Source organism: Triticum dicoccoides, chromosome 2B, assembly GCF_002162155.2.
Source record: "Triticum dicoccoides isolate Atlit2015 ecotype Zavitan chromosome 2B, WEW_v2.0, whole genome shotgun sequence".
Taxonomy (NCBI): Eukaryota; Viridiplantae; Streptophyta; class Magnoliopsida; order Poales; family Poaceae; genus Triticum; species Triticum dicoccoides.
The window spans coordinates 640,898,084-640,912,615 of record NC_041383.1 but is presented as its reverse complement, the minus strand read 5'-3'; positions in this window follow the sequence as shown (position 1 = coordinate 640,912,615).

The window sequence follows — 14,532 nt, the reverse complement described above, 5'->3', positions numbered from 1 at the left end:
GCGCCCTCCTCTCTCGTGGGAGCCTCGTGTCCCTTTCGGACTACTTCTTTCTTCCTAAAATTCTTAAATAATCCAAAACTGATGAAAATTGCCTTTAGAGTTGTTTTGGAGTCGGTATACTTACCGTACCACGTACCTATGCCTTTTCGGAGTCTGGGACGTTCTGGAAAGTGTCTCTTATGTACTCCTCTGGGGTTATGGTTTCAATAATATTAGTTTCAACATTGATAGGGTTACCTGAAATATAATGCTTGATTCTTTGACCATTAACCACCCTAGGATTTGTGCCTTCAAAGTTGTTAATTTTTATAGCACCGGAACGGTAGACCTCCTCGATAACATAGGGACCTTCCCATTTTGAGAGAAGTTTTCCTGCAAAAAATCATAAACGAGAGTTGAATAATAACACATAATCTCCTACGTTAAACTCACGCTTTTGTATCCTTTTATCATGCCAGCGTTTGACTTTTTCTTTGAAGAGCTTGGCATTCTCATAAGCTTGGGCTCTCCATTCATCAAGTGAGCTAATATCAAACAACCTTTTCTCACCGGCAAGTTTGAAGTCATAATTGAGCTCTTTAATAGCCCAATATGCTTTATGTTCAAGTTCAAGAGGTAAATGGCATGCTTTTCCATAAACCATCTTATATGGAGACATACCCATAGGATTTTTGTATGCAGTTCTATAGGCCCATAATGCATCATCAAGTATTTTGGACCAATTCTTTCTAGATCTATTCACAGTCTTTTGCAAAATTAATTTGAGCTCTCTATTGCTCAACTCTACTTGACCACTAGACTGCGGGTGATAAGGAGATGCAATTCTATGATTGATATCATATTTAGCAAGCATCTTACGGAAAGCACCATGAATAAAGTGTGAACCACCATCAGTCATAAGATATCTAGGGACTCCGAACCTCAGAAAAATAACTTCTTTAAGCATTTTAATAGAAGTGTTATGATCAGCACTACTAGTTGGAATAGCTTCTACCCACTTAGTAACATAATCAACAGCAACTAAAATATGAGTATAACCATTGGAGGCAGGAAAAGGTCCCATGTAATCAAAGCCCCAGACATCAAACGGTTCAATAACAAGAGAATAATTCATAGGCATTTCTTGACGTCTACTAATGTTACCTATTCTTTGGCATTCATCACAGGATACGACAAACTTACGGGCATCTTTGAAAAGAGTAGGCCAATAAAAACCAAATTGTAGTACCTTGTGTGCAGTTCTATCTCTAGCGTGGTGTCCTCCATAGGATTCAGAGTGACACTTGCGTAGGATTTGTTCCTGTTCATGCTCAGGCACACAACGTCTAATAATACCATCTACTCCTTCTTTATAAAGGTGTGGATCATCCCAGAAGTAATGTCTTAAATCATAAAATAACTTTTTCTTTTGCTGGTATGTGAAACTAGGCGGTATATATTTAGCAACAATGTAATTAGCATAGTCAGCATACCAAGGAGCAGTACGAGAAGCATTGACAACCGCTAATTGTTCATCAGGAAAACTATCATTAATAGGCAGTGGGTCATCAAGAACATTCTCTAACCTAGACAAGTTGTCTGCAACGGGGTTCTCAGCTCCCTTTCTATCAATAATATGCAAGTCAAATTCTTGGAGCAAGAGAACACATCTAATGAGTCTAGGTTTGGCATCTTTCTTTTCCAAAAGATATTTAATAGCAGCATGATCAGTGTGAATAGTAACTTTGGAATCAACAATATAAGGTCTAAACTTATCACATGCAAACACAACTGCTAAGAATTCTTTTTCAGTGGTAGCATAATTTCTCTGGGCAGTATCAAGAGTCTTACTAGCATAATGGATAACACTCAATTTCTTATCGACTCTTTGCCCTAAAACAGCACCTAAAGCATAATCACTAGCATCACACATAATTTCAAAAGGTAAATTCCAATCAGGTGGCTGAACAATAGGTGCTGTGATTAAAGCTTTCTTAAGTGTTTCAAATGTGTCTACACAATCATCATCAAAGACAAAAGGAATATCTTTTTGCAATAAATTAGTCAGAGGCCTAGAGATTTTAGAAAAGTCCTTAATGAACCTCCTATAAAAACCTGCATGACCAAGGAAACTTCTTATACCTTTTATGTCCTTGGGACATGGCATCTTTTCAATAGCATCAACTTTGGCTTTATCAACTTCGATACCCCTCTCAGAGATCTTGTGCCCCAAGACAATGCCTTCATTAACCATAAAGTGACACTTTTCCCAACTCAGGACGAGACTAGTGTCTTCGCATTTCTGCAAAACTCGATCAAGGTTGCTCAAACAATCATCAAAAGAGGATCCATAGACGGAGAAGTCATCCATGAATACCTCACAAATCTTTTCACAAAAACCAGAAAATATAGCCATCATGCATCTTTGAAAAGTAGGAGGTGCATTACATAAACCAAAAGGCATACGTCTATAAGCAAAAGTACCAAAAGGGCAGGTAAAAGTAGTTTTAGGTTGATCGCCCGCTGACACGGGTATTTGAGAGAAGCCAGAATAACCATCTAGAAAGCAAAAATGTGTGTGTTTGGATAGCATTTCTAGCATTTGATCAATAAAAGGTAAAGGGTAATGATCTTTCTTAGTGGCTTTGTTTAACTTATGGAAATCAATTACCATCCTATAGCCTGTAATAATTCTTTGCGGGATCAATTCATCTTTATCATTAGGAACAACGGTAATACCTCCCTTTTTAGGGACACAATGGACAGGGCTTACCCATTCACTATCAGCAACGGGATAAATAATACCTGCCTCAAGGAGTTTTAGTATCTCCTTTCTCACCACTTCCTTCATTTTAGGATTTAATCGTCTTTGAGGATCTCTAACAGGTTTGGCATCTTTCTCCACTGAAATTTTATGTTGACATAATGTGGGACTAATGCCCTTAAGATCATCCAGAGTATATCCAATATCAGCTCGGTGCTTCTTCAGAGTTTCCAATAATCTTTCTTCTTCTTTCTCTGAAAGGTTAGCACTAATAATAACATGATATATTTCTTTTTCATCAAGATAAGCATACTTGAGATTATCAGGTAAGGGTTTGAGTTCAAACACGGGATCACCCTTGGGTGGAGGGGGATCCCCAAGAATTTCAACGGGAAGATTATGTTTTAGCGTAGGTTCTTGTTTAAGGAACACTTCATCTATTTCTTCCATTTCCTTCATAAACATATCGTTCTCATGGTCTAGCAAATATTGTTCTAACGGATCAGTTGGAGGAACAGCAATGGAAGCAAGACCAACAATCTCATCCTTACTAGATGATTCCTTTTCACGATGTTGTCTACTAAACTTAGCGAAATTAAACTCATGAGACATACCATCTATACCAACAGTGACAATATTCTTTTCACAATCAATCTTAGCACTAGCAGTATGCAAGAAAGGTCTACCAAAAATAATGGGACAAAAGTTATCTTGTGGGCGAGCAAAAACAAGAAAATCAGCAGGGTATTTAATCCTTCCACACAAGACTTCAACATCTGTAACAATCCCAATAGGTTTAATGGTGTCCCTATTAACAAGCTTAATAGTAACATCAATGTCTTCTAATTCAACAGGTGCAATATCGTGCATAATTTCTTTATAAAGATCGTAAGGTATAGCATTAGCACTAGCACCCATATCACATAAGCCATGATAACAATGATCTCCTATTTTAACAGAAATAACAGGCGTGCCTACAACAGGTCTACGTGTCTTAGTATCGGGTCTAGCAATATTAGCAGTTTCACCCACGAAAGAAATAACATGCCCATCTAAGTCTTCATCCAAGAGATCTTTAATCGTAGCAATACTAGGTTCAACATTAATTTGCTCAGGAGGTGTATAAGTCCTAGTATTACTATTACGAACAACAGTCGAAGCTTTAACATGATCTTTTATCCTAACTGGAAAAGGAGGTTTTTCAACATAAGTAGTAGGAATAATAGGATCACTATATGTAATAGTCTTTTCTTCGACTGTAATAGGTGCAACTACTTTCACTTCAACAGGCGGATTATATTTAAACCACTTCTCTTTAGGGAGATCAACGTGAGAAGCAAAAGTTTCACAAAAAGTAGCTACTATCTCAGAGTCAAGCCCATACTTAGAGCTAAATCCACGGAAAGCATCGGTATCCATAAAAGATTTAACACAATCAAACTTAGGTGTCATACCTAACTCCTTACCATCGTCGGAACCCCAATCTTCAGAGTTGCGTTTAATTCTTTCCAATAAGTCCCATTTGAAATCAATAGTCTTCAGCATATAGGAACCAGCACAGGAAGTATCGAGCAAGTTGCGATTATCAAGAGAAAGCCGAGCATAAAAATTCTGAATAATCATTCCCCGAGAGAGCTCATAATTGGGGCATGAATATAACATTGACTTAAGCCTCCCCAAGCTTGAGCGATGCTTTCTCCTTCGCGAGGCCAGAAATTATATATGTAATTACGATCACGATGAACAAGATGCATAGGATAGAACTTCTGGTGAAATTCCAATTCCAATCGCTTATAATTCCAAGATCTCGTGTCATCACATAGCCTATACCATGTCATTGCATCTCCCTTCAAAGATAAAGGGAAGACCTTCCTTTTGACAACATCATCAGGAATACCTGCAAGCTTAAATAATCCACAAACTTCATCCACAAAGATAAGGTGTAGGTCGGGACGCAAAGTTCCGTCTCCTGCAAAAGGATTAGCTAGCAGTTTTTCTATCATACCCGAAGGAATCTCAAAGTGAATATTTTCATAAATTTTAGTAGGTTGAGGAACATCTCTTTGCTCCTCTAGTTGGGGTGAAGATACCCCAAATAAGCCACTCAAAGGATTAGTTTCCATAGTGACTAGTAACAGAAAATTTCAGCACACTAAATTAATGTTTCCCTACCAAGTTCCACTCACCAAGAGCGCTACGCTCCCCGGCAACAACGCCAGAAAAGAGTCTTGATGACCCACAAGTATAGGTGATATATCATAGTCCTTTCGATAAGTAAGAGTGTCGAACCCAACGAGGAGCAGAAGGAAATGATAAGCGGTTTTCAGTAAGGTTTTCTCTGCAAGCACTGAAATAGTAGGTGATAGATAGTTTTGTGATAAGATAAATAGTAACGAACAAAAGTAAATAAAGTAAATAAGGTGCAGCAAGATGGCCCAATCCTTTAGCAAAGGATAAGCCTGGACAAATTCTAATAATAATGAAGGAGCTCCCGAGGACACATTGGGAATTATCGTCAAGCTAGTTTCATCACGTTCGTAAGATTCACGTTCGGTACTTTGATAATTTGATATGTGGGTAGACCAACACTTGGGTACTACCCTAACTTGGACAAGCATCCCACTTATGATTAACCCCTATTGCAAGCATCCGCAACTACAAAAAGGAGTATTAAGGTAAACCTAACCACATCATTAAACATATGGGTCCATATCAACCCCTAACGAAGCAACGCATAAACTAGGGTTTAAGCTTCTGTCACTCTGGCAACCCATCATCTACTTATTACTTCCCTATGCCTTCCTCTAGGCCCAAATAATGGTGAAGTGTCATGTAGTCGACGTTCACGTAACACCATTAGAGGAGAGGCAACATACATCTCATCAAAATATCAAACGAATACCAAATTCACATGACTACTAAGAGCAAGACTTCACCCATGTCCTCAGGAACCAAAGTAACTACTCACAAAGCATAAGCATGTTCATGATCAGAGTTGTAATAATATGCATTAAGGATCTGAACTTATAATCTTCCACCAAGTAAACCAATAAGTATCAACTACAAGGAGTAATCAACACTACTAGCAACCCACAGGTACCAATTTGTGGTTTTGGATACAAGATTGGTTACAAGAGATGAACTAGGGTTTGAGAGGAGATGGTGCTGGTGAAGATGTTGATGAAGATTGACCCCCTCTAGATGAGAGGATTGTTGGTGATGACGTTGGTGATGATTTCCCCCTCCCGGAGGGAAGTGTCCCCGGCAGAACAGCTCCGCCAGAGCCTTAGATTGATTCCGCCAAGGTTCCGCCTCGTGGCGGCGGAGTTTCGTCCCGTAAGCTTGCCCACGAATGTTTCCAGGACAAAACCCTTCATATAGCAGAAGATGGTCGCCGGAGGCCCACCAGGGGGCCAAGGAGATAGGGGGCGCGCCCTATGGGGGGGGGCGCGCCCCCTATCTCCTGGACAGGGTGTGGGCCTCCTGGCCTATTTCTTTTGCTCATAATTCCTTAATAAATCCAAAACGTGGTTTCGTGGAGTTTCAGGCCTTTTGGAGTTGTGCAGAATAGGTTTCCAATGTTTGCTCCTTTTTCAGCCAGAATTCCAGCTGCCGGCATTCCCCCTCTTCATGGTAAACCTTGTAAAATAAGAGAAAATAGCCATAAGTATTGAGATATAATGTGTAATAACAGCCCATAATGCCATAAATATTGATATAAAAGCATGATGCAAAATGGACGTATCAGCGGCGGAGTTTCGTCCCGTAACCTTGCTTATGATTTTTTTTCAGGGTAAAAGACTTCATATAGCAGAAGATGGGCACCGGAGGGCCACTAGGGGGCCCACGAGGCAGGGAGGTGTCCCCAGGAGGGGTGGGCGCGCCCCCACCCTCGTGGCCAGGGTGTGGGCCCCCTCTGGTACTTCTTTCGCTCAATAATTCTCATTAATTCCAAAAATGACTTCCTTGGAGTTTCAGGACTTTTGGAGCTGTGCAGAATAGGTTTCCAATATTTGCTCCTTTTCCGGCCCAGAATCCCAGTTGCCGGCATTCTCCCTCTTTATGTTAAACCTTGTAAAATAAGAGAGAATAGCCATAAGTATTATGACATAACGTGTAATAACAACCCATAACCAATAAATATCGATATAAAAGCATGATGCAAAATGAACGTATCAACTCCCCCAAGCTTTGACCTCGCTTGTCCTCAAGCGGAAGCCGATATCGAAAAATATGTCCACATGTTTAGAGATAGAGGTATCGATAAAAATAAGATACGGACATAAGGGCATCATGATCATTCTTATAACAGCAACATATATAGATTTTATCATATGATTTCTTATGCTCAAGTAACAATCTATTCACAATGTCAAGTATGCATCATAAACTTCATTGGGAACTAACAAACTATAATCTCAGTCATTGAAGCAATTGCAATTTATCATAACATCGGAAAGAGTCAAAAATAGAGCTTTTCAGCAAGTCCACATACCTAACTATCATATACTCTTCTACAATAGCTAACACTCACGCAATACTTATGGTTCTGGAGTTTTAATCGGACACAGAGAAAGATAGAGGCCTATAGTGTTGCCTCCCAATGTTTTACCTCAAGGGTAATGTCAACAATAATAGTTCATGCTAACTTACATCCAATTGGATATATATATCAGTGTCTTTCCAACACGAGGTGCTTGCCAAAGGATAAAATGAAAAAAGGGAAAGCTGAGGATCACCTTGACTCTTGCATAATGTAAAATACATCAAGTAAAAGATAGGCCCTTCGCAGAGGGAAGCATAGGTTGTCATGTGCTTTTAGGGTTGGATGCACAAAATCTTAATGCAAAAGAACGTCACTTTATATTGCTACTTGTGATATGAACCCTTATTATGCAGTCCGTCACTTTTATTACTTCCATATCACACGATCGTATAAAGCTTATTTTCTCCGCACTAATAAGTCATACATATTTAGAGAGCAATTTTTATTGCTTGTAACATGACAACTTACTTGAAGGATCTTACTCAATCCATAGGTAGGTATGGTGGACTCTCATGGCAAAAACTAGGTTTAAGGATATTTGGAAGCACAAGTAGTATCTCTACTTGGTGCAAGGAATTTGGCTAGCATGAGGGGGAAAGGCAAGCTCGGCATGTTGGACGATCCATGACAATATACTTTAACTGAGATGTGAGAAAACATAACCCATTATGTTGTCTTCCTTGTCCAACATCAACTCTTTAGCATGTCATACTTTAATGAGTGCTCACAATCGTAAAAGATGTCCAAGATAGTATACTTATATGTGAGAACCTCTCTTTCTTTATTACTTCCTATTAATTGCAACGATGACCAAAACTATGTTTGCCAACTCCCAACAACTTTTAAGCCTCATACTCTTTATATGTGAAGTCATTACTATCCATAAGATCAATATGAACTCTTTTATCTCCTTTTATTCTTTCTATTTTCTCAAGATCATAGCAAGATAGCTAAGCCCTTGACTCAACATTAATCTTTATTATATAGCTCACGGACTCAATTACACAGAGGGATCACAAAGCAAAACTCAAAACTAAACCATACCCAAACTTTATTCTACTAGATCTAGATATTACCAAAGGGATCGAACTAAGTAAAATGGTAGAGATAGGAGTGTGATGGTGATACGATACCGGGGCACCTTGATACGTCTCCGTCGTATCTATAATTTTTGATTGTTCCATGCCAATATTATTCACTTTCATATACTTTTTGGCAACTTTTTATATTATTTTTGGGACTAACATATTGATCCAGTGCCCAGTGCCAGTTCCTGTCTGTTGCATGTTTTATGTTTCACAGAATATCCATATCAAACGGAGTCCAAACGGGATAAAAATGGATGGAGCTTATTTTTGGAAAATATGGAAAATTCCGGAAGAAAAATCCACGTGAGACGGTGCCCGAGGTGGTCACGAGGTAGGGGGCGCGCCTGACTCCCCTGGGCGCGCCCCCTACCCTCGTGAGCCCACCGTAAGGCGGTTGATGCTCTTATTTTGCTGCAAGAAAGCTAATATTCAGAAAAAAATCACGGCGAAGGTTTCAGGCCAATCGGAGTTACGGATCTCCATATATACGTGAAACGGAGCAGAAGAGAACACAGAAACAGAGAGATAGATCCAATCTCGGAGGGGCTCTCGCCCCTCCCAAGCCATGAGAGCCAAGGACCATAGGAGAAACCCTTCTCCCATCTAGGGAGCAGGTCAATGAAGAAGAAGAAGAAGGGGGCCTCTCTCCCCCTTGCTTCTGGTGGCGCCGCAGCGCCGCCGGGGGCCATCATCATCACCGCGATCTTCACCAACACCTCCACCATATTCACCAACATCTTCATCACCTTCCCCCATCTATATTCAGCGGTCCACTCTCCCGCATCCCGTTGTACCCTCTACTTGAACATGGTGCTTTATGCTTCATATTATTATCCAATGATGTGTTGCCATCCTATGATGTCTGAGTAGATTTCCATTGTCCTATCGGTGATTGATGAACTGCTATGATTGGTTTGAGTTGCATATTTTATTATTGGTGCTGTCCTATTGTGCCCTCCATGTCGTGCAAGCGTGAGGGATTCCCGCTATAGGGTTTGCAATATGTTTATGATTTGCTTATGGTGGGTGGCATGAGTGATAGAAGCACAGACCCGAGTAAGTAGGTTGTTTGTGTATGGGATAAAGGGGACTTGATACTTTAATGCTATGGTTGGGTTTTACCTTAATGAATCTCTAGTAGTTGCGGATGCTTGCTAGAGTTCCAATCATAAGTGCATATGATCCAAGTAGAGAAAGTATGTTAGCTTATGCCTCTCCCTCAAATAGAATTGCAATAGTGATTACCGGTCTAGTAACGTAGTCAATTGCTTAGGGACAATTTCACAACTCCTACCACCACTTTTCCACACTCGCTATATTTACTTTCTTGCTCTTTATCCTAACAGCCCCTAGTTTATGTTTACGTGCTCTTTATTATCTTGCTAACCTATCCAACAACACCTACAAAGTACTTCTAGTTTCATACTTGTTCTAGGTAAAGCGAACGTCAAGCGTGTGTAGAGTCGTATCAGTGGACGATAGGACTTGAGAGAGTATTTGTTCTACCTTTAACTCCTCATTGGGTTGGACACTCTTACTTATCGAAAGAGGCTACAACTATCCCGTATACTTGCGGGTTATCAAGACCTTTTTCTGGCGCCGTTGCCGGGGAGTCATAGCGTGGGGTGAATATTCTCATTTGTGCTTGTTTGCTTTATCACTAAGTAATTTTTATTTGCTGTTCTTAGTTGTTCTCTATATTTAGTTATGGATATGGAATGCAAAATACCAAAAAAATTAGCTGTACTTGCTACTCATGAGGATGGGGTAACTCCTAAAACCCTCGATTCTCATTATGCGAAAGATATTGTGTACTACTTTGATAATCCTGAGAAAGACCCATTCAACTTTATAATGGGAGACATGTTGGATCAACGTGAATACTTTAGGGATTATCGCTCGACAAAAAAAGGGTAACTATTATGGGATCAATTTATTATGTTGCGTTGGTATGCCTGGAATCTATGCTTGAGATATGATATTACTTGTTGCTCTAGGATGGAGGCTCCACACCTTCCCTTTTCATGCAAATTTAATGATAATGAAACCCTATCTTCTTATGCTAATGGTATATATGATTACTATGATGTGGAACAAATAGAAGAATTTGTTGATTTTAAGGCTGCTTATGAAATTGAAGCTTTGTTTGAAAAGTATGAAGCTTTTGATGATGATGGTTATAGGCCTGAAAATCTTGCTATACTTAGATATTTCTATGAAAATTATGAATACAATTATTATATTAATGCTTTTATGAAGAAAGTCTCCGCTGTCCAAGAAGAGATTAATATTTTGCAGGAAGCTATGGAAGAAGAAATTGATGAAACTGTGAGCTCATTGGATGAAAAAGATGATGAGGAGAGCGAAGAACAAAAGGAGGAAGAGCGGATTGATCACCCATGCCCACCTTATAATGAGAGTAACTCTTGAACTCATACATTTTTTAATTCCCCTTCGTGCTTACCGAAGGATGATTGCTATGATGATTGCTATGATCCCTTGAATTTGTTTGAAATATCCCTTTTTGATGATGCTTGCTATGCTTGTGGCCAAGATGCCAATATGAATTATGCTTATGGAGATGAACTTGCTATAGTTCCTTATGTTAAACATGAAATTGTTGCTATTGCACCCACGCATGATAGTCCTATTATCTTTTTGAATTCTCCCGACCACACTATATCGGAGAAGTTTGTGCTTATTAAGGATTATATTGATGGGTTGCCTTTTACCATTGCACATGATGATTTTGATGAATGTAATATGCATGTGCTTGCTGCTCCTACTTGCAATTATTATGAGAGAGGAACTATTTCTCCACCTCTCTATGTTTCCCATACTATGAAATTGCAAGAAACTGCTTATACTATGCATTAGCCTTTACTATGTGTGCATGAATTGTTCTCTTATGACATGCCGATGCATAGGAAGAGAGTTGGACTTCATTGTTGCATGATATATGTTACTTTGTGCTCACTACTAAATTACAAATCATTGTTAATTAAAATTGGCTTTGATATACCTTGGGATCCGGGTGGATCCATTACTTGAGCACTAAATGCCTGGCTTAATGGCTTTAAAAAAAGCGCTGCCAGGGAGACAACCCGAAAGTTTTAGAGAGTCATTTATTTCTGTTGAGTGCTTTCATATTGTTTAAAAACAAAAAAAATAAAGAGGGGAATCTAAAAAAAACTTTTCAAAAAGGAAAGTGAAAGTAAGAAAGACAAGCGTTGTTGAAGTGGGAGAGCTCCTTGAACTTTGTTCATGCTCACGGGAACTTTGTGAATCTTGATTACAGAAACTTTTTATCAAAAATAATTATCCCCTTGTACAATTCCATTGTATTATAAAAATAATGTGCCAAGGTTTGCCTTTAGGATGTTTACAATGCTTGGTTGTTTGTACGGTGCAGGACAGAAACTTTGGCTGTAGTGAGCGATTTTACATTTTTATCTGGAACGTCAATTGGTTCTGATTCCTTTTGCACTGTATTGAGGCACAACTTGTTTATTTTTCCTAATTTTGGTAGAATTTTCGGGGTACCACAAGTATGGTGGATGTTCAGATTGCTACAGACTGTTCTGTTTTTGACAGATTCTGTTTTTGATGCACAGTTTGCTTGTTTTGATGAAACTATCAATTTATATCAGTGGATTAAGCCATGGAAAAGTTATATTACAGTAGACACAATGCAAAAACAAAATATGAATTGGTTTGCTACAGTACTTAGAGTGGTGATTTGCTTTATTATACTAACGGATCTTACCGAGTTTTCTGTTGAAGTTTTGTGTGGATGAAGTGTCTAAACGAGGAGGTCTCGATATGAGGAAAAGGAAGAGAGGCTAGAGCTCAAGCTTGGGGATGCCCGAGGCACCCCAAGTAAATATTTAAGGAGACTCAAGCGTCTAAGATTGGGGATGCCCCGGAAGGCATCCCCTCTTTCTTCAACAAGTATCGGTATGTTTTCGATTTCGTTTCGTTCATGCATTATGTGCAAGACTTGGAGCGTCTTTTGCATTTAGTTTTCATTTTTCTTTTATGCACCATGCTGGTATGAGATTGTCCTTGGTTGATTTATAGAATGCTCATTGCACTTCACTTAAATCTTTTGAGTATGGCTTTATAGAATGCTTCATGTGCTTCACTTATATCATTTGAAGTTTGGATTGCCTGTTTCTCTTCACATAGAAAACCGCCATTTGTAGAATGCTCTTTTGCTTCACTTATATTTGTTAGAGCGTGGTCATATCTTTCGTAGGAAGAATTAAACTCTCTTGCTTCACTTATATCTATTTAGAGAGATGACAGGAATTGGTCATTCACATGGTTAGTCATAAAATCCTACATAAACTTGTAGATCGCTGAATACGATATGTTTGATTCCTTGCAATAGTTTTGCGATATAAAGATGGTGATATTAGAGTCATGCTAGTGGGTGGTTGTGGATTGTAGAGACACTTGTGTTGAGGTTTGTGATTCCCGTAGCATGCACGTATGGTGAACCGCTTTGCGATGAAGTTGGAGCACAATTTTATTTATTGATTGTCTTCCTTATGAGTGGCGGTCGGGGACGAGCGATGGTCTTTTCCTACCAATCTATCCCCCTAGGAGCATGCGTGTAGTACTTTGTTTTCAATGGCTTGTAGATTTTTGCAATAAGCTTATGAGTTCTTTATGACTAATGTTGAGTCCACGGATGATACGCACTCTCACCCTTCCATCATTGCTAGCCTCTTCGGTACCGTGCATTGCCCTTTCTCACCTCGAGAGTTGGTGCAAACTTCGCCGGTGCATCCAAACCCCGTGATATGATACGCTCTATCACACATAAGCCTCCTTATATCTTCCTCAAAACAGCCACCATACCTACCTATCATGGCATTTCCATAGCCATTCCGAGATATATTGCCATGCAACTTTCATCATCATTATCATATACATGACTTGAGCATTCATTGTCATATTGCCTTGCATGATCGTAAGATAGATAGCATGATGTTTTCATGGCTTGTCCTTTTTTGATGTCATTGCTACGCTACATCATTGCACATCCCGGTACACCGCCGGAAGCATTCATATAGAGTCGTATCTTTGTTCTAAATATTGAGTTGTACGTAAATAAAAGTGTGATGATCATCATTATTAGAGCATTGCCCCAGTGAGGAAAGGATGATGGAGACTATGATTCCCCCACAAGTCGGGATGAGACTCCGGACTTTATGAAAAATAAAAAAGGCCAAAGAAGCCCAAATAAAAAAAGAGAGGCCAAAGAAGCCCACCAAAAAAAGGAAAAAAATAAAAAAAATGAGAGAAAAAGAGAGAAGGGGCAATGTTACTATCCTTTTACCACACTTCTGCTTCAGAGTAGCACCATGTTCTTCATAGAGAGAGCCTCCTATGCTTTCACTTTCATATACTAGTGGGAATTTTCATTATAGAACTTGGCTTGTATATTCCGATGATGGGCTTCCTCAAATGCCCGAGGTCTTCATGAGCAAGCAAGTTGGATGCACACCCACTTAGTTTCAGTTTGAGCTTTCATATACTTATAGCTCTAGTGCATCCGTTGCATGGCAATACCTACTCACTCACATTGATATCTATTGATGGGCATCTCCATAGCCCATTGATACGCCTAGTTGATGTGAGACTTTCTCCCTTTTTGTCTTCTCCACATAACCCCCACCATCATATTCTATTCCACCTATAGTGCTATATCCATGGCTCATGCTCATGTATTGCATGAAAGTTGAAAAAGTTTGAGATTATTAAAGTATGAAACAATTGCTTGGCTTGTCATCGGGGTTGTGCATGATTAAATACTTTGTGTGATGGAGATAGAGCAACAGCCAGACTATATGATTTTGTAGGGATAACTTTCTTTGGCCATGTTGTTTTGAAAAGACATGATTGCTTTATTGGTACGCTCGAAGTATTATTGTTTTTATGTCAAATGATAAACTATTGCTTTGAATCACTCGTGTCTTAATATTCATGCCATGATTAGACATATGATCAAGATTATGCTAGGTAGCATTCCACATCAAAAATTATCTTTTTTATCATTTACCTACTCGAGGACGAGCAGGAATGAAGCTTGGGGATGCTGATATGTCTCCGTTGTATCTATAATTTTTGATTGTTCCATGCCAATA